The following is a 21,697-nucleotide window of genomic DNA, read 5'->3' on the forward strand; positions in this document are numbered from 1 at the left end:
ATTGGATCTAGTTCTAAACCATAAAACAGCAAGTAGAAGATGAATTTAAATAAATAAATAACAATAGTTTCACACAACCATAATTTACGTGGTTCGACATCGGAGTGTCTACATCCACGGGAGGGTAAAAGAGTTTTATTATGATCTTTATCTGTTACAAGGGTGATGAACCCCATTAATGATGATGATGTTCAGTGAAAGTTTCAATAACGAAGGTATAACGAAGATGTAACGAAGGTATAACGAAGGTTCCAAAGGTAAAACGAAGGTTCCGAAGGTATAACGAAGATGTAACGAAGGTATAACGAAGGTATAACGAAGGTTCCAAAGGTAAAACGAAGGTTCCGAAGGTAAAGCGAAGGTAAAACGAAGGTAGAAGATAGAACGAAGGTATTAATACTACCCAGCTATTATTCCTCTCTTCAGAGGTATTGGGTTTCTTACTCCTCTCTCTTTCTTCCACCCTCCAATCCCCCCTCTCTCTTCCTTATCTTCCCCTATTTATAAGGAAAAGGGATGTTAGTTATTTACAAAAATGACATCCGCTTAGATTCTAAGCTAACTTAGAACTGATTCGGTGTGCGCCGTTGTATGCTTATATCCAGCTGCGACTTCTAATCAGCGTCCACGTGTACGATGCATGATTTGGTATATACATTAATAGTTAAGTATGAAAAAACCTACTTGCAAGCGTAATTTTCAAAATCAAAATTTAATCCAAGGTAGGAATAGCTCCTCTTTTACATTCTTATATCATTCATATACATGTATCCATAACACTTTAAATGTTTATGCAAGAACAACCAGTCAACCAGAAAATTACTATGGCATGCAAGAGGTAAATTAAAGCTTAGCTACGGGGAAAAAAATGACTACAAATACATATGATAAGTAGTGCTTAATATAATTTGTGTTCTGTGGATGATTTCCACTGCCGGTGCACATGAATGAATCCGTTAATGGAAAGCTGGATGAGCACAGAGAAAATAATGAATTAGATCATGAGGAATAACTAATGACTGGAGAGTCTGTTACTAAGAGTAGGTTGGTACCTTTACAAGATGAATTCTATCACCAAATACAGACATTTTCACAAAATAACAATTCATATCATCCAATTTCTCCGTTCATATCATCTAATTTCTCGATATTGTAATAGTTATTGTTCTCATCAGGTTCTAAAGTTAATGAAACATCAGAGATGGTTGCTCCATTGCGATTAATGTTCTTATTGAAGGGATCAGTTCGCGTTGGAGTGAAGCCAAAAACAAAAACTATCTACAAAAGAAGGTTGATAATATACCGCATGGGATATAAGATCCGATGGGTAGCACATGCACCAATCTAGCCATATCATTCACGGGTCACCTAAACATGGGCGAAGCCAAATATCTTCCTATGGGGAAGCAACCTAAAACCCAACTTCTGGAGAAATTTAGGCTTCCACAGCCATGTTATACCCTGGCTTCTCCCATGCCTGTAATATTGTCGATAGAATCAAGGGACAAGGTGCAATGTTGGAAAGATGCCCCAACCTTAAAAATAGTTGGAAAAATGTCCCATTCCGTTAACTTTGCCATCCAACCCAGTTAAGTCACATGTGTAAGGCGACGATCACCGCCAGAACCACTACAAAAATCACCGTCGCCACCACCTGAACCTTAAACCATGAACCCTCAACCTAAATCCTGAATTTTAAACCCTGAAACTTGAATTCTGAAGGGCATTTTTTCGCGTGTGTGGGCTCACACATGTGACTTAACTGAGTTTTTGATGGAACGTGACATTTTTCCAAATTTTTAAATGTTGAGGCAGATTTCCAACATTGCACCTCGTATCGGGGCATTTTCCTAAGTTTTCCTAGAATCAAATTCAACTTTTCTAGCTATAATTGAAACCAAATTTAATTCCTTCCGATCAGCTTCCTCTTTGTAATGCGTGCAAATAAAATCACCCGGCACCTGCTAATGCAGCAAATCAGTTCACACGAAACTATGGACTTACTTAGTTTTCCTTTTTAAAGTCGAATCCCACATGAGCCCCACGTTAAACAGTGAGAAAAGCCACCCCATCATTCAATGGTGAACAGAACCACATTTCATATTCAACGTCACGAACTTGACACTCATTCAATGGTGAACAAAACCACATTTCATATTCAGCGTCACGAACTTGACACTCCATGTACACTAAAACCTAAAGATTTAAAGCTTAGATAAAAAAAAACTCCGACGTTTAATTCTGAGAAAACCTTCGTTTCCTATAGGCTTCTTTTAGTTTTGTGAAACAAGAATTTTGGTGAGGACACCTGGTAACATATGATTGGTTAAAAAATTACAAACATAAAAGGAAAAGTTAACTAACCATGTTTGGAATTTTATGAAAGTCCAATTCAATTCGGAAGTCGATTACCTACCATATTAAGACTCTTCTTTGAGAATTTTAATACACGAAGAAAAAAGGAAAAATAAAACAACATATTATTTTCTATAAAAATAAACAAGCTTATTACAGGGGCGACATGATTTATTACAGGGGCGGCATTGTGATAGTAATGTCCCTTTAGTTGGTTAGGGGATATCCTAAAGGGGATGTAAATTGACTAGATTACCCTTTTCACCTTAAATCAACCAAAATCAAATCAATTTTTTTAAACCTAATGATTCAGAAAAATCAAATCAGTTTTTTTTCATCATCTTCTTCATCTTCTCTTCTCCTCCATCAACCGTAACCTCCATTAAAACTGAAAATTTCATCGTCTTCGATTAATCGACGATTCGAAAAATGTTTGGAAAACCCAGTTAGGTTTAGTTTATCGTGTCGGATTTAAGTTAATTTTGTATCAAAAATTAGGGTTTTCTATGAAAATTGAAATTGAAATTTCTGGTTGCATGTGAGTTACGGTTGGTAATAACTCAAATACGAACCGTAACTATAGATTGGGTTGATGTTACGGTTGGTTTTAACTCAAATACCAACCGTAAGTTCTTAGTTTTGAGAAATATGGTCAGTTACGGTTTGTATTTGCATCATATTTATCAACCGTAATTGAGTTACGGTTTGTTACTCAATCAACCATACCAGCCGTAAATAATCTAGTGTCTTAATAATTTGTCAAATAATAATTTACGGTTCAAAAGTTAAGTTGACACACCAACCGTAGGGTAGTTACGGTTGGTCTCGATTCATTAATTACCAACCGTAATTTAATTACGGTTGTTGTCCAAATTTAATTACCAACCGTAACTGGTTTTACAATTGGATCTTCCCCAAATTTAACCAGTTACGGTTGGTATTCAATAACTTACGAACCGTAACTAAGAGTTACGGTTGGTCACGAGCAAAACTGCAACCGTAAGTTCTTCTGAAAATTTAAAAGTTTTGATTTTGTTACGTACTTTAGATAATTTTGAGCGAGAAAAAGTTAATGGGAACTAATTTAGAAGTATACCGGGTCACTGGAATCACTCATTTTGGTTGAGTGAATCAAAATCTATGGTTTCACAAATATCACAAAAGTTTTTCTTTTTCTTCTCCTCTAAACTTTTTTCTTTTTAACTCTAAAAATCTGATTTTTGTTTTGATTTTGAGTTAATATAAGTGAAATTAATCATTAACACTAAACTTGATTATCATCGCTAAACTAGGTTATCAATAATGAGGGTTAATTTGTCATTTCCAATTTTTTGATAAGGGACACCTTGAATGATCATGTAATGACCCTTTTTGTCCTATTAGAATGCCGCCCCTCTAATAAAACATGCAGCCCCTATAATAAGATTGAAAATAAAAGGAACAAATAAATAAAATCCGCACATATTTCATATCTTTTCTTCGCCTATACAATATATCACGTCACACGGGACGGGACGAAGCCCCGCGCTCACCAAAGCAATTCATATATTTTCTTCGCTTATTCAATGTATCCCATCATACGGGGAGGAGCGAAGCCCCGTGCTCACCAAATCAATTCATATATCTCCTGGGGCAAGACGAAGACCCACACACACCAAATTAAAAGAAGAAAAAAATATTTGTAGCGTAACACGGGCACAAATCTAGTATAAATAAAAAAGATGATAGGATTCTTTAGCACAAATTTATTTAGTGCAAGCGCCTTTGGGACGAACCGAACATGTGGTTTGGATTTTGATAATGATATTCTTCGATTAATCATCTGTATTCTCTGCAAGTGGAAATAGAATGAGTAATGTTGTAAAAGTGAGTCTATCTTGGTGACAAGAGTAAAGAGTTACATGTGATCCACTATAGATACGGTTGTTGGTCACTATCATAATTTCCTAGTATATCAGAATTACTTTTAGCAAGAATCTTTTATAAATCGGAAACAAACAAGAATGGTTGATCATCGGTAGAAATTCTTCTAACTTCATGCTTCATCCTCTCTTTAATTATTGGAAATTTGGAAACATGGGTTCTATGCTCACATGAGATTGCAATGTCTCTCAAAGTAAAAAAGTAAGATAAGGTGGTGGCAGCCGAATTTGTTCTTTCCATCTCTTGTACAAACATATGTTTTTCTTTATTAAAAAAGCAAAGACCACATTCTCATCTCATCTCATCTCATCTCTTTAATAATGCACAACCCCTTCTTAATGCTTCAGATTATGCCATGGTGTTAAGCTAAAGTGTTACTGCACTGCAGGTCAATAGTAATTAGAGTATAGATAAATGCCGGCCCTATTGTACTTTTTATAGAGAGTAATCAATCCGCCTGTGTGTGTAAGAGTAGTTACCAAATTGTATAGACTTGCATTCCCAATATTATGCTCGCTTTCTCAAATATGTTCACTTAATTTTTGAGATTGAATAGTTTGTATATATGCTTCTTACGGCTTTCCTGTTCTCCTTCACTTGTTGGAGAACTAGCTAGCTACAAATAATGATTTGTCATTCGATAAGAATACATGTTTAGATCACTACTAGTAGTAGATGAATTTGAAGACTCACTATTTTTCATTAATAAACCTTGCCCTTTTTGAGTCAAAAAAGAAAAAGAAGAAAAGAATTTGAAGACCATACAACATCGCCGGCCGGATGAGATGAGAATTTGGCCTTTAATTGGAGAACAAATAATATGTGCACTTAGAGAAGTCACGATATTACCAATCACAGGTACAAATGGCCGACTCAATCCAGTGAGTGACCCACTCGTGGCAACCCGGTCAGCCAAAAGAGGGGATAAGCCACTTACATGACACATGATTCCTAAGATATTCGTCCCAACAACTAGTAAGTGACCCACTCGTGCCGGACCGCGCAGACAAAACATATTTCAACAACTCTTTTCTTTGGTTCAGGGAGTTGGGACGACGATTCCCTAGCTAGTAATTGGATTAGAGGGCATCCAATAAAATATTTTTTGGAAAGTTCTTGCGAAAAAAAACAAGAATTAGGAGAACCACTAGAGCGACATCATGTTTGGTAAGTATTTAGAATAGGTTGTTTGTAGTGCAAGGTTTTTTTTTCGGCTTAATAGCCTGTGAGCATTCTGGCTTGGGATCTCCGAGTTGAATACTTGGCCGTTGTTTGTATATATACGTCTGGCGGAAATCTCAACTCCTTGGAAATACTTGGCCGTTGCTTAATAGCCTGTTAGCATTCGCAAGATAAGCACAACAACGCTCAAGTTGAATACTTGGCGTTGTTTGTATATATGTCTTGCGGAAATCTCAACTCCTTGGAAATTCCATATCCTAGCAGCTTGTTATACAGGTCTATACAGAATGAATGATTGATAGACACTATTTTTCGGTAAGTACTTAGTAGTGGACAAAATCTGATAATATTCGATGTCAGTTGTGGAAGATTGAAGATGCATATAGATTTGGCGTTTTGCCATTTTTATCTGACTTTATATTTTACTACGAACACTTTATGCTTGCTTCCACTTAACATGTATTATTGACAAACAGGAGCTACAATAGGAACGGAAGGACCAGCGTTTGGGAAAAGCAATGAAGGCACATGGCCAACAAGAACATGCATTGTTTTCTTTTCTTCTTTGCTTTTCATGAGACAAAATTTGATCACTTTTTTTGTAAGCCAACCATTTTGTTATTTAAGCATAATAATCTTTCACCTAAAATTTGGCGAAATCCCAAACACAATGTCGCGATTGATTAATAAGAAAAATGGAATAGATTGATCATTAATCAATGTTCACAGGGTATATTATTTATATGTTCTATTTTTGACACCCAATAAATATATCCTTATACAACAATAAATATATCCCTACTTTTTAATAACCTTATCCATTTAAAATTAGATTACCTTAATACCCTCACCAATATAATATTTTTATTTATTTCAAAGTGAAACAAATTTCTTCCTCTACCACTTCACCCGCACCACCACTACCATTCCACCACCACCAACATTCAACTACCATTCAACCACCACCGTTCAACGACCACCACCTACCAACCGCCACCACCACTAGTTCGCCACCACCACCAGTCCGCCACCACCACCACTGACACCACCACCAACAGTCCGCCACCACCACTGATGCCACCACCGTCAGTCTACCGTTGTCTCCGCCGCCACCAACACCAACATCATTGCACCACCATCACCAGTCCGACACCACCACCAATGCCGCCATCAATCCGCCACCGCCACCACCCGTCGCCACCACCGTCTGCCGCCTCCGCCACCACTGGTTTAGATATTTTGTATCAACAACAATAGTTGATCCAAATAAAAATAGAATCAACAGAAGAAGTTGATCCAAATTAGGGGATCAACAACAGTAGTTGATCCAAAAAAAAAAGATCAACAGTAGAAGTTGATCCAATTTATGGGATCAACAACAGTAGTTGATCCCCTAAACTGGATCAACAATGGAAGTTGATCTTTGTGAATATAGTCAACAACCAAAGTATACACAAAAAAATGACAATGAATAAACTTGGCGTGAGTCGAACACGCATCATCTGACATGGAGTCAGTCATGCTACCATTGCACCACAAATTCAACATTTGAATAATTTACATCTACAAAATCCAAGCATTTAAACTACAAGCATAATTATACTAATCTAAGGAAATGAGAGTTGATCCATAAAAAAACTAGGATCAACAACAGAGTTGATCCATAAAAAATGGGATCAACAATAGGAGTTGATCCAATAAAAACCAAAGTCAATGTAATTACACTAAACATATGCAGTAGTTAAAAAACGTAAAATTACAACAAGAAATGTAATTACACTAAACATATGCAGTAGCTAAAAGACCATCAATCAATTCACCAATAAAAATGATATTGTTTAGAATCCCAATTTATTAGTGCTGTAAGATTTTGGACGTAACTTTGAAAGTGTAGATGAGTCTGTTCAAACTAGATAAAATGTTCCACAAAAGCCACCACCAGCAGGGTGAACGATGAAACTACAAGACTGCTGCTATATATACTATTAAAAAGAAACATGCTTTTCAATTCGCAAAAGTTCTAATAAGACCTAAAATGATTGAGGTGACTGAGCTCATGCACATAAAACACACATTTTTCCTCAAAATGAACTGCACAGTGGTTGACGCGTAATACTGGCAAGCTAGCAGAAAACTAGTCAAAGCACATTTCAGTCATTTATTCACATTTTGTGAATACAAGGTTCTGCAAAGTAACAAATTAGTAAGGTTTGAATAATGTTACCTTCAAGATAAGTCAATGGTGTTGGAGCTGGTGCCTCAACGGGTGTTGGAGATGGATTACCTAACCCAGTAATACATCCTTCCGCATTAAATCTATATAAAACACAAACAAAAACAAAAATGAATTTCATATAAATGAAATAAAACCTTAATTTGAAAAACTTTTAAAAATCCTGAAACCTAGAAAATACATGAAATTCATGGATATACATAAAAAATTACAACCGATAAAACCATAGAATCATATACAGAAGTTTAAAATTAAAAAAAAAAATCAATATACAATCAGTATTGGAACCGCAGAACGGATAAACTACAAAAATTCAATATACAATAACACAAAATCAATATACAATAACAAAAAATCATATTTACGAGTCTTAAATCTACAACTTAAATCTATGAATCTGATAAACTAACTCTCTGTTTGATCTTACATGATATCTTCACTTGGTTTCAATTTAATCCTCCTCCACCACCATGGCCACCACCTCTACGTACGTCTAATGAGATTGTTAGACACCAGTGCAAAAATCTAGGTCAAAATCATCAAATCAAATTTGTCTTCTTTCGATCTGAAATGGTTGAATCTCTATTCGTTCTTCTCGTAAAACCAGAACCATGATGCAGTAACAGCTGATGTTTGAAAACTGAAATGAAATTTAAATTGAAAATGAAAATGAAAAATGAAATTTCCGACATTTTTAGAATCAACTTTAAGATTATCAAAAGAAGGCAGGTGGAGAAACGGTGATTACGGTTGTAGTGGTGACGATGGAGATGGTTGTGGTGGTGCTAGTGGTGTTGGTTGTGGTGATGACGATAGAGACGATGGTGGTAATGTACCATTCAATGGAGGCGGAGGGGTTTAATTGATTTTTGTGCAAGTGCTTTATCTAAAGTGTAGATGGATAAGATACCGAGGTTAGATAAGGAATTATGTAAGTTATGTTTTTATTAATAATTACGGTTTTACTTGTTAGGGATATAATTAGTGAAAACTACCGCCAAACCCATTTTTCATTGTTTTTCTCCTATAAAATCCACGGGCGTGAAACCTCACGCGCGGCCCCAAATCTGAAGAGAATATTATGGAGAGACCCATTTTTTTTGGTATTATATTTTGTCCGAGATGTTTTTCTATTTTTGTGGCCGAACTTCCCTTTTATTTTAGAGACAGAGTGATGCAAGAAGAGTAATTGTTAATATTTTCTAAGTGACTGATTTTCTCTGGGTTCCATCGATTTCAATTCTTGATTGTTTTTTTCAACTTTTCTCTTTTTCGTTTAATACGACTTTCATTATTCGTTAGGTTTTGATTGGACTTCGATGTTCCGCATCTCGATTCTGATTAATTGAAGAAATTTTGAAGGAGCAACAATGAAGTATTGATAATACACTCTTCTGACAGTGAGTAAGGGTTTCTCAATCATATAAAATTCATGGGGTCACTGATAATTTTCATTGGATTGGTTTTTAGTTTGAAAAAACCCAACTAGATGATTCCGCTTTACTTCTTTGTGGGAGGAATCGGTACTAGTATGTTGGTGGGACTTTGAGCCGTGATGGAACAAGATTCAACAGGTCCGTATGGTGCAATCAGTCCCTGTCCTACCATCTTTCTATCTTTACTAGTTCTACATTTTTTTCTTTTACTCAATCACATTTTAGTTTTTTCTAGTATAGATTTGTGTTCAATTCAGGGATTTAGTGTTCTGTATAGTTAATTTACTGTTCTGTATAGTAGATTTGGGTTCAATTAGGTGATTAATTACAAATAGAATCTTCCTTGCACTTTTCTGAAATATTGTTATAATCACTTAGAATACAACACGAGAAAAATGAGGTTTATAAGGCCATGATGCTCATGAGCCACTAAATGTAGCATGAAGTTGACATTTTGTACTAAATAATTTTGTTAATTTTCTCTCACTTACGGTTTAGGGAATTTCAGATGCCAATATAGTTTTGACATACTGGGAACTATCCAACCTATATCTTATCGATGTTAAATCGTACGCCTTCTAAGTCTACTTGTATATTGTATAGTATTCCACTGGTGACCTATGATTGGTTTGCGATTTCTGTATTCGCACAATATTTGTCGCTTTTGGCAAAACATTTCCCTTGAACAATCATAACTCCATATCATTTAACGTCTTATCTCAATCTTTCTTTTTATAAAATACTTGACTAAAAAGTAGGATTAGATTGTGGACAGGTTAATTGGGATTTAGATTTTCTAATTTCTAGTAGTTCTCTTTCTCAAATGTTTCTCTTTCTCAAATGATGTTGTTGTTGGTTTACAATGGGTGTGTACATAATGGGTGCTTGCAGGTGGAGTAGTGGCTTCAGATGGTCTGGATTTAGAAAGCCTGTAGTAGTGGATTGATAAGCTACGGATGGAGGATGGTTGGATAAGCTGAGTTTGAGGAGTTGGCGTTGCTGGTTGGGAAGCTACGTGAGAAAATGATTGTATACTCTGTCATGCATCTACAAAATTTGTTGCATAACTTGTTATGCAGTCCCGAAAATGGTTGCATAACACGTTCTGTGGTTGTTGTTTTTTTTGCATAACTTGTTATGCAGTCCAGAAAACGGTTGCATAACACGCTGTGAAACTACTTTTTTCTTAGTATTGAAACCAACAAAAAATAAGGTTGCATAACTTGTCATGCACCCATAATAATATCTACATAACATGTTATGCAGTTGTGAAAATGGATGCATAACCTGTTATGCATCCGAAAATATGACTGCATAATGCATTATGCATCGAGAAAATTGTTGCACAATCTTTTATGCATCGAGAAAATAGATGCATAACTTAATGTGCATCCGTAAATATGGATGCGTACTGCATTATGCATCAATTTTTTTATGTACGCATTAAAATCAACCAAAATAATTGTTACATAACTTGTTATGCAGTCGAGAAAATGGTTGCATAATTCGTTATGCGTGTGCATAATGTGCCATGCATCGTTTTTGTTGGCTGCATAATGATTATGAAGTCAGTTTTCGAAATTTTGCCTAAAATGATGATCACCTCCGATTTTTTCTTGAAAAACAAAAATTTGATATTATTGTTTGTACTCATTGCGTAGCTCTCTTAAAAAGATTTCCAACAATAGAAAATTTGTAAAATTCCAAGGCGCGGATTTTGTAGATATGTTATATCCAAGTTGCGTTGCCAATTATACCCCTGATGCATAACCCGTCATGCGGATGCATAATCCGTCATGCAGACATTTTTAATAATTTCATATAATTATGGGTGTAAGGGTACCTAAAATTAATTGTGGGCCTAACAATGAACATATCATTTATTTTGGGCCTGCGCCTAATTTTCCCATATAATTATAGGTGTGGAGGATATTTGTGAAGGCCCATGAGAAGGAGGGACAATAATTCAATTTCCACCACATGGATCATTAATTAGAGATGGTCCCTTAACATGTACGCGTAAACAAACCTATGAGTCTATGGCGTATTCCATCTGCTTCCTACTATTGGGTTCCTTGTTAACCCGGTACTTGAAAACAGTTAGAAAAGAGTTTCTATGGTGAATGCTTCCACACCTTTGTTGTGTAGATAGCAACTATATTTATATCAAAAATGAATCTCAATCTGTTACAATGTGTTTAACAACTAAATGAGATTACATGCCATTATTGTAGGTAATTGACTTTGACAGAATACTTGGTCAGGGTCTTAGATTTGAGGCATAATAGGCAAGTCTTATGGAGTCTTGCTAACACTCCCCCTCAAGTTGTACTGTAACTCGTGAAGATGTAACTTGCTCCGCAGTAAATGAAACCTCGGCGCTAGTAACCCCTTAGTGAATATGTATGCTATCTGATCTCTTGAACTAATGAACCTGACTTGAAGTTGTTTTGATGCTACACGCTCACGAACAAAGTGGTAGTCTATCTCTATGTGCTTGGTACGAGCATGAAACAAGGGATTAGAAGTTAAGTACGTTGCACCCAAATTGTCACACCAAAGTATAGGTGGCGAGGTGTGAACACCAAGTTCACGTAGTAATGATTGGATCCAGATTATCTCCGAAGTGGCAATAACAATGCCTCGGTATTCAGCTTCCGTGCTAGACTTGGAGACAGTCTTTTGCTTTCTTGCACTCCAGGAAATTAGGTTGCCCCCATAGTAGACACAATAGCCACTTGTAGAGCGTCTGTCATCAAGACAGCCATCCCAATCCGCATCAGAATAGGCTTGTAAGGAAATATCACTTGAAGGTCTGAGATGCAGTCCATAATCAATTGAGTTTTTGAGATACCGAATGATACGCTTCACCAGTTCCCAGTGCTCATCATAAGGGTCATGCATATACTGACAGACTTTGTTTACTGCAACTGAGATGTCCGGTCTTGTCAAATGCAAATACTGCAGCGCACCCACAACACCGCGATATAAACTCGGGTCATGAAACTCACTAGTACCTTGCTTCTGAATTTTAACATTTGCAGCCAATGGTGTGTTTACTGGTTTTACCCCATCCATCTTTGTCTTACGTAAAATATTTGTGACATACTTACGTTGGCTGAGAATCAGCTCATCTCCACGCCTGAGCACCTCTACGCCCAGAAAAAAGGATAAATCACCCAAGTCTTTTAGTGCAAAGACTGCACTGAGATCAGCAATCAAAGAAGATATTTCATCTGCATGAGAACCTGTAACTATAATGTCATCTACGTAAACCAGAACATATAGTGTTGACCCTTTTGATTGGTGAATGAAAAGTGAGCTATCTGCAATTGACCCCTTGAAGCCTAAATGAAGTAGATAGGCGCTGAGCTTTGAAAACCAGGCCCTAGGCGCCTGCTTGAGTCCATAAAGAGATTTTTGAAACTTGCAGACATGTGTAGGGTAGTTTGCATCTACATACCCTTGTGGCTGCTGCATGTAAACATCCTCCTCCAATGTTCCATGCAAAAACGCATTTTCTACATCCAACTGCTTGATTGGCCAGTGATGCATGACTGCAATAGATAGAACAAGACGGATGGTGCATGGTTTAACCACCGGGGAAAAGGTTTCACTATAATCGATGCCCTCTTGATGGTTGTAACCCTTGGCCAGCAGACGGGCTTTCCTTTTGTTAATTGAACCATCTGGGTTCTGTTTGATTCTGTAAACCCATTTCGATCCCACAACATTCATACCTTGCTCATATTTGAAAAGAGAGTAAGTCCCATTCTGAATCAGTGCATTAATTTGAACATCCATCGCCTCCCTCCATTCTGGAGTTTTATTTGCAGCTGAAAAGCAGGTTGGTTCCATGAAGTCTGCTTCAGGCAAAGAGTGTTTTGAGGAAGTGAGACATAACTTCTGAATTGGCTTGTGGATGCCAGATTTTGCACGTGTCATCATAGGATGCACTTGTCCTCCATTCTGGTCCTCCCCAGATGCAAGAGCAGGTCTAATTGGTAATGCGGAGTCATTAGATGAGGATGCATTGGAATGAGATGCAGCAGTCGATGATAAATTCAGCTCCATGTCAGGTGTATTAGCAGAGACAGAGGATGTTGCTTGAATTGGAGCATCTACTTGAATTAGTGGAGCAGACAGTTGATGATGATTGGCAGCCTGTTGTACACCACTATTGCAAAAAGGATACTTAAAGAAAATACCTGTGCTAGAATGCACTATACCTGGATTTGACATCGGTGACTGCTGCTTGAGGGATTCAAATGGGAATGTGTTTTCCTCAAACCTGACATGTCTAGAAATATATATACTGTTTGATTCTCTATGGAAGCACATGTAACCCTTATGAGCATTACTGTAACCAATAAAGACACAAGGAAGAGACCTAGGTTCTAATTTGTCGCTGTTATATTGCCTTAAGCAAGGATATGCCAAACAGCCAAAGACCTTGAGAAAGGAATGATTTGGTTGCCTATTGAATAAAAGTTCAAGTGGAGTTTTTGATTCTGACCGTGACTTTGGCAGTCTATTAATGAGATAGCATGCAGTAAGAAAGGAATCTGACCAGAATGATTTAGGCATATGTGCATGAAAAAGTAAGGCCAAACCAGACTCAGTGACATGTCTGATTCGACGCTCAGCTAATCCATTTTGAGGAGATGTGTGAGGACATGAGAAACGATGCTGGATGCCTGAGTCATTTAGATAAGAAGTGAACTTTTTCTATTCTAAAGCATTATCTGACTGAAAGATTTTTATTTTGTTGTCTGTAAAATTTTCAACCTGCTTTCTAAATAGAATAAATGTTTGCAAAGCATCAGAACGTTGTACTAGTGGAAAAATCCATGTATAATGGGAAAACACATCCATAAACAAGATATAATAGCGGAATCCAGTTCATGATAAAGAAGGTGATACCCAAATATCTGAGACAACTAAGCTCAAAGGTTTATTATAAGTAGTGGTACTAAGTGTGAAAGATAACTTCTTGCTTTTACTCACATGGCAAGAGTGACAGAACTCAAAATTTTTATTGCTAACAGGAAGGGAAAACTGACGACAAATTTTTGACACAGTGGTCAGCATAGGGTGACCTAAACGCTGATGCCATAATGGATAAGTTGAGGAAACCAGTGCTGTTGGTTTTATTGAAAACTTTGGCTAACAGACTCCATCAAACACATACAACCCATTCTTATTGATCCCTCTTAGCAGCAGACTCCCCGTGCGCTTGTCCTTTACAACAAAAAAGCCAGAGTGAAATTCAAAAAAGACATTGTTGTCTTTACAAAATTGTGAAACTGACAGAAGATTTGTTTTTATCTCAGGAACATGATAGATATTGTTCAACATAAAAGTACGTGAGTTCAGTGTAAAAGAACCATTACCAACGTTGGAAATATCCAGTGCACTACCATTTCCCACATGAACTTGTTCAGTTCCATGGTATTCATGGGGAATGGACAGGTTGCGCATGTCAGCTGTAAGGTGGATTTCTCATAACGAAACCAACATCTGTCACCCAGATGTCCTTTTTTCTTACAAATCTGGCACTTCTCTACAATCTGTTGATTGCGTTGATTCTGCTGCGATCGATTGCTTGATGAGTTGTTGTTATATTGATATCCCTGATTGTTAAACCTCCTTGGATCTCCTCTGCTGGATGACCCTGCGTGGGATGCAGCTAAATTTGCAACTGGGGTCTGCAATAATGATAACTGCTGCTCTTGACGCATCTCAAAGGTAACTAGATGAGAGTAGAAGGTGTCGATGTCCATGTCATCTACAGTGCTTAACGCCGTGACAATGGTATCATAACTTTGATTGAGACCATTACTTATGGCCTGTTTTTTTTCATTTGCTGTAACAGCACAGCCAGACTCTGCTAACTGAGCAAATAATGATTTAGCATCATTCAAATAGGTTTTGAGTGTTTTGTTACCTTTGGACATGCTATGAAGTTGTTTCTTTAGATTCATATGATGATGAAATGTCTTTGGTGCATACTCCGATTCAAGTTTGTCCCAAACGTCTTTTGCAGATGTGAGATGGGCTACATTGCTGAGAACCTCTGGAGTTAATGTTGAATTCAACCATCCAACAATTAAGGAGTCCTGATGTTCATAAGCCGTGAACTCAGGATTAACAGCATCACTGTTTGGTAGTGTTCTTGCAGGTACTGTTTTGGATCCATCCACAAACCCATTGAGATCATACCCCTTTAGAATGGGTTTGAACTGTGCTTTCCACAGAATATGATTAGTTTCTGTATGTTTTAATGTAACTAAATGATGAATCTGAACCTGTCTGAGGGTATTAGTGGTGTCTGCCATTGATGTTTTTGTGTGTTTCTTGTGTTGATTTGGTTTGTAACAGCGGATGAGCGAGGGGATCAAACCCTCCTGATACCAAGTTAGAAAAAAGTTTCTATGGTGAATGCTTCCACACCTTTGTTGTGTAGATAGCAACTATATTTATATCAAAAATGAATCTCAATCTGTTACAATGTGTTTAACAACTAAATGAGATTACATGCCATTATTGTAGGCAATTGACTTTGACAGAATACTTGGTCAGGGTCTTAGATTTGAGGCATAATAGGCAAGTCTTATGGAGTCTTGCTAACAAAAACAAACACATGTTTGGTGCCTTCGTTAAAAAGCCCCGAACCTTTCTTCACTCTCCACTCTCAAAATTCTCAATTTCATCTTTTCAGAACCCTAACATTTCTCTCCTCTTGTTTAATGGAGAATTTCAGTCGTCTAACAACGGACATAGTACTCGACATCATCACTCGCTTACCAACGGAATCCGTATTAGAGTGTAAATTAGTTTGCACGCCGTGGAGAAATCCTGTTTCTTATCATCCATCCTTCTCCCAAATACATTTAACTCACCTCAATCAATCCGCTGATTCTAGTAAGTTAAGTTTTCTTGTCTTAGATGAGGATAGGCATTTTTATTATTTCGAGTATAATGAGAATAATGATGAAACACCGATTGATGGTATTAGGAGGATCAAATTCACCCCTCCAATGGAATGTTCTCGTTATACTTTACTTGGTTCGATCAATGGTTTGGCGTGTTTTTTCTGGATTCCAAGATATTTGTATTTGCAACCCCGTGACAAAAGAATTTGTTAAGCTACCAAAATTTAATAGATATTCGCACTGGGGAGGGTTTGGAACCTTCCTTTCACTAATGAGTATAAAGTTGTTGTAATTTTTACGTCTGGCAGTATTGTTGAGGTTGCGGTGTACACTCTTGGAAGTGGCAATGGTTGGAGAAATGTTGGGAGGTTTGATCTTAAATCTGGCTATGTTTTTCTCCAAGGCGGTGTTTTTGCGAATGGAGCGCTGTATTGGGTTGATATACATGGAAGAACTGTCTTTGTTTTTGATTTGACTGAGGAGAAGTTCTGTGAATATATTTCACCACCTCCTTTTCCACCAGGTTGTGTGTGGTATGCCGATTCTATAGGGGTTTTGGGTGAGGTTCTATATTATGCTATCAAATGTGGCTTTCAAATGGGTGATATCCGATGTTCTGAGATATGGCTACTGAAAGGGAAAAACGATATTCATGACAATAAAGAGCAAGTGGAGCAAGAGACATTGGGTTGGAGTAAATGATTTAGCCTTTCTAATGAAAAACCACTTTCCTTTACTAAGACTGGCAGTGTTTTATATTTTTATTCCAGGTCTTTCGGAATTTACAATTCAGTGACTTCAACCTCCAAAGAGCTTGTGCGTTTTGGTGGAGTTAGTCAAATATTTCCTCACAGGAAGACCCTAGTTTCATTGAGAGAATTAGGAGAAAAAGATGCAGGAATAATGGATTCAGCTAAACTACCTGAAGACAGAAAGCCACTCGATCAAGTTATTCTGCTTTAAGGTAAGCTATATACTGCTTTGTCGATGTGCACTTTGTTGCCACTCGATCTAAATGCAATTTGAGAATGTGATGCATACTTTAATCTTGTTTCGTGTAAGTGATAGTAATATGGGGATCCAAATTTGCACCTCCGCATACTATGTCGAGTTAAAATCACTATCATACCATAAACTTGGAAGTTGCATTAGGAAACAACACTAAATTTGTTATCATTCATCAGTGAAGTCGTAAGAACAATAGTGTCAAGTAGGCAGGGTTCTGTGTTATAGCTATCTTGAGTTGTGTTTCAACTGTCGTTAATTACAACCAAGCTAATTGTTTGTCTTGAGATAATGCTACGTGTCCGTATCTATTGGAATTAAGCTCATTTCTGGCTAGGTACCTGACACACTAGTACCCAGGATGCAATAACTGTTGGCAGCAAAGATTCTGCCATCTTCTTATGTATGGACGTGTTTTCTTATGAATGTAGTTATCTGCACAATGGATCTTTACTTCTGTGCTTGCATCAGTTTTTTCGTATTTTTAAATTCTGAGGTTCAGATACATCATCATTTTTAACACAAGAGTTGCTGGGATGTCACCGAGTCCAACAACAAAAACATGGTCATATGTTTTCTTCTCTGTTTTAACATTAAAAGGGTGTGATTAGATCAGTAACTCAGACATGAAGATCGGGTAACTCGGACATTGGCGCCGTGATCTACAAACAATGTCTAACCTGTGATTGACAGTAGGTCTGTTGCATTTGTTTCTTCAAAAAGTACCTGCTTGTATGGTTTAATAGTTCCTGCATAAATTACAGAATTACGTTAGTTCATATATGCTTGACTCAGTAGTTCCCGTTTCTGTTTACCCGATGATAATCATTCTTTTTCCCAATACAAAACTTTAGTTTCTCAACATATGAGCAGTAGTCATACTTCCTGCATCTAAAACTGCTATCATAATATGTTTCCTGTTGAATTCCTTTAATAGAAGCTCTTTTTCATGTATGTGGATTCCATCTCCACCTAATTTAGTCAATTCCCCATAGTGTTAAATGTTAATGTCATTGCAGGCATGGATCTTATGTTTACTAAATTGTGCAGGAGAATGCTTTTCAAATTTGGAAATCTCGACAAGTACCAAGGAGCTAGAGCAAAAAATGGCATGACAAGGGAGCTGTATATAGAAGCTTTGACTTGTACTTTATGAGGAGTGTAAAACTTTCTCTCATTTTGTTTTGGGTCTTCAATGGTTGTATATATAAGTAAAACTGCTGTTTGCACTCATAAAGTGGTTTAAATAGGTCTAGTATATGGAATCCTGCTACATCTAGTTTGTTTTGGAGGGTGCCCGCATAGATGCTATTAGTTTACTGTTACATTTTTAAATTGAATAATCTCCTTTGTAAGATCCATCACCCATGGACCAGAGGAACCACATCAACATCCTCTGTATATTGGCAGATGAATCTCATTGGGCACTTGTTCATCAGGACCTCCTATTACTTGGTTTAATAGGTGTCATTCCCGCTTAGATGATAACTTGGTATGTGCCCTCTTGTGTATATTTTACGTTATTTTCTGGAGGGTTTATTAGTTGAAGTTTCAAATCCGTTTATTACCTGGGCAAGAAAACTAAGTTTTCAGCCTAATCACATTTGGGCATGAGATTTGTCACCATTCTAGAGATATTATTCAATGGCATCAGTAACAAATATCTATCTAAGAAATTTAATTTTTACATTTATGTATGTATTGATGCAATCGTATCTTTTAGAACTTATTATATGATTCTAATGACCACAAAATATTTCATTCTAATTCAATAAACATTAAACTGCTCACTGATACGCGCCGGACCTTCAGTAAATATTTACGATGCATCATCATAATCCAATAACATATACGATGAATGTAATGCTCTTACGTGGTATATAAATTGGCATAACTCTTTCAACTCTCAAGTCGATCACTGAAAATGATTTTCACCAATCCATTTTAGCGACTCCAATTCATAGCTTTTTTCCGTTTTCCCTTGTTTGCTACCAACAAGCATAAACAAATGCTGATATGCATGGCTCTATATGTATATAGAAATCGAAATCCGACCATGAGGTCACAGGTTTGATCCCAGTTTCGACTAACAAAAATCCTCCAACACTCCATGATGAGCATCCAGTCAATTTCCTATGTGCATCCTGAAGGTCCAAAACCAAAAAGTTCAGCTAATCCTTCAGTAGCACAAGTTGCACTGAATGGAGACTATCCTGAAAATTTGGCTTCAATGGCACGCATCAAACTAACAAGTTTGTTCTTGTGGAATCACATTGGTTCTCCATTGTACATCTCGTGGGCAACATTGTATCGTCTTCATCAGGAAAATACCGATGCCAGTGACAGTTGGGCATGATCTTGGTCAGATCTTAGCTCGGAATTTCAATGACGTATGATAAATTCTTCTCTAGTATATTCTACTTGGTCTTTCTTTTTTTCTTTTTTCTTTTGTTGGATCTGTATCTTGTTAGATTTTTAATAATGTGATCGTTGTATGCTGTATTTGTTTGATGAAAGCAGGGAACATTGATAAGACAGCATTAGTATAACTAGCTCATGAGCCTTCGAGGTGCTGACGAACCCGATTTTATCATTACTGTGCTAACCGCCTTCTGCAAGGATACGGAGGATTGAATTAAGAAAATGGAAATACAACACATGTACGTAATAAGAATCCTCAAACAAACCACTTTTTTTTCTAATGGTATTCTATTGTTCGGCTTCTTATTCGAATCTAAACGCAGGATGCGGCGTCAGCATATCCGCTCAATTGCAACTTGGCTCGATATAATCAAAGAAAGCAGCCTCTAGTACGTTATACATCATGATAGTTTATAATAAACATAGATCAATTTCTTCCTAGCATCCATTGCATTTGTTGTTTGATCTAAGTTTATTATATTGGTGTCATGAGAATCTTACCATGACATTGCTGTGCCATGAGAGATGAGACCCTCGCCAACAGTACATAACCATTAATCAGTCTAGGAATCCGAGGGGTCGTGATATGTACTTTCCTGTGATCACTATTGTGCCCTCACCAGAAGGCTCTCATGATCTTCTCGATTTCGGACAGCACCTTTCTTTGAAACAAGACACCTTGCGATATAGTAAGCTGGGATCTGGACGTAGTTTTTAAATTGGCCGACTGCAATGAGATAGAAAAAAAATCAACGATGAAGATATGATTTGTTATTCTTGTGTTTAGCCGTACCTCCTCTAATTAGTTCCTCGTTGAGTTTTAGAATGGTGCTTCCATATGCATCCACTGAAAAAATGGATAATCAAAGGAGAAATTTGTAAGTTGTGACACACACACACACATGTCGAACCAATTGGCAAGCCTTTGCGAGTGTAGTTGCATCTTTTTTGATGACTACTTTTTCTGATGACTACACCCAACAAGATCTAACGATGATAAGCTACTAATATTCAAGATTTAAAAGGTGTCGTTCCCACTTCAATGATAACTTGGTATGTACCCTCTTGTACATTATTTTCTGGAGGGTTTATTAGTTGAAGTTTCTGGGCAAGAAAATTAACTAAGTTTTCAGCCTAATCACATTTGGGCTTGAGATTTGTCACCATTCTAGTGGTTAATCACCAGACTCTTCAATGGTATCAGTAACAAATATCTATGACATACTTCTGGAGAACCTGATTTGATCTCTGCCAACAAAACCACCCCCGATTGCCAATATTTTAATAAGTTAATATTTCCTAGGTTAAGATCCGTTGCTGTGACATACGAAGTAGTGTCACTTCATTGGATACTGATTATCGGCAGGTTCAGTGGTCCCTTCAAAGAATGGGCCTCTTTTGTCCCATGGTAGATAGAGTGAACCACATTTGATGTTTGCGTACGAAGTGTCTATGAGCAATGTAACTATTTAACCTTAAGCATATAGGACTCATGCCGCTCTCCAGAATTTGCTTAGTATATTCGTCGTCTTAATTATAACTAATATCAGGGACGGTGTGCATGATGGGTACCAGAATTTTGATCTTCACTCTGTATGTATATCTAGTTCAGTGTGGGAGGTTGGTTCCCAATAGTGGTGGGATCTTAGAACTTGTTTTGCGCGCATGTTGTTGCTAAAGACTCCTATTTCCCCAAAATTATGATCTATATCTAGGAGATAACTATTGACAAATTGTTGTTGATTTGGTTAGTTTGGCTGTTTCATTCATTGGTTTTCAAATATCGCAATTGCATTATAAGCCCTCAACCAAGCAAACCCCCAACACCACCTTCAAATATGTCTATTTTGGCACAACACGAAGTTCCCTTCTAGGTATCGACCCTTGGTATGCTGTGTACTATTTATGTGCTAAGTAGCTGAACTAAGCCTTCAACAATTTTGTGAAAATGATGTAATCTAAGCAACCCTCGATACCAAGCTGAACCAGACTTGCACATATATGCAATGAGTACTATAAACACACTCCCATTGGAGCTATCGGAATATCGGATACTTTGGCCAGGTTTTTCCCCGAGCTTAAGTTGAAGAATATAAGAGTGTTGGTGCATTTTTGTTGTATCCAGACAGAATTGAAACTACCAGTTAGCCTCAGTATCTACTGAGGGTTAATTTGGACTCAGTTATCATACCTAGGGTTGGTCGCTC

General features: G+C 37.2%; 3 long non-coding RNA genes across 3 annotated transcripts; 2 read left to right on the forward strand and 1 right to left on the reverse strand.

Annotated features, from left to right (window-relative positions):
• Positions 1-6,502: 6,502 nt before the first annotated feature.
• On the reverse strand, positions 6,503-8,524 carry LOC113278420. The gene is made up of 3 exons (XR_003325510.1): positions 8,121-8,524; positions 7,685-7,776; positions 6,503-6,685 (listed from the first exon to the last, which is right to left on the reverse strand). It is a non-coding gene; the product is annotated as an uncharacterized LOC113278420 (long non-coding RNA).
• A 281-nt stretch (positions 8,525-8,805) lies between these two features.
• Positions 8,806-10,253, forward strand: LOC113278421. The gene is made up of 2 exons (XR_003325511.1): positions 8,806-9,267; positions 10,021-10,253. It is a non-coding gene; the product is annotated as an uncharacterized LOC113278421 (long non-coding RNA).
• Positions 10,254-19,329: 9,076 nt separating this feature from the next.
• LOC113278422 lies at positions 19,330-20,395 on the forward strand. Its single transcript, XR_003325512.1, has 3 exons — positions 19,330-19,459; positions 19,590-19,729; positions 19,814-20,395. It is a non-coding gene; the product is annotated as an uncharacterized LOC113278422 (long non-coding RNA).
• The last annotated feature ends 1,302 nt before the right edge of the window (positions 20,396-21,697 follow it).

The sequence above is a fragment of the Papaver somniferum genome, chromosome 5, assembly GCF_003573695.1.
Source record: "Papaver somniferum cultivar HN1 chromosome 5, ASM357369v1, whole genome shotgun sequence".
Classification (NCBI taxonomy): domain Eukaryota; kingdom Viridiplantae; phylum Streptophyta; class Magnoliopsida; order Ranunculales; family Papaveraceae; genus Papaver; species Papaver somniferum.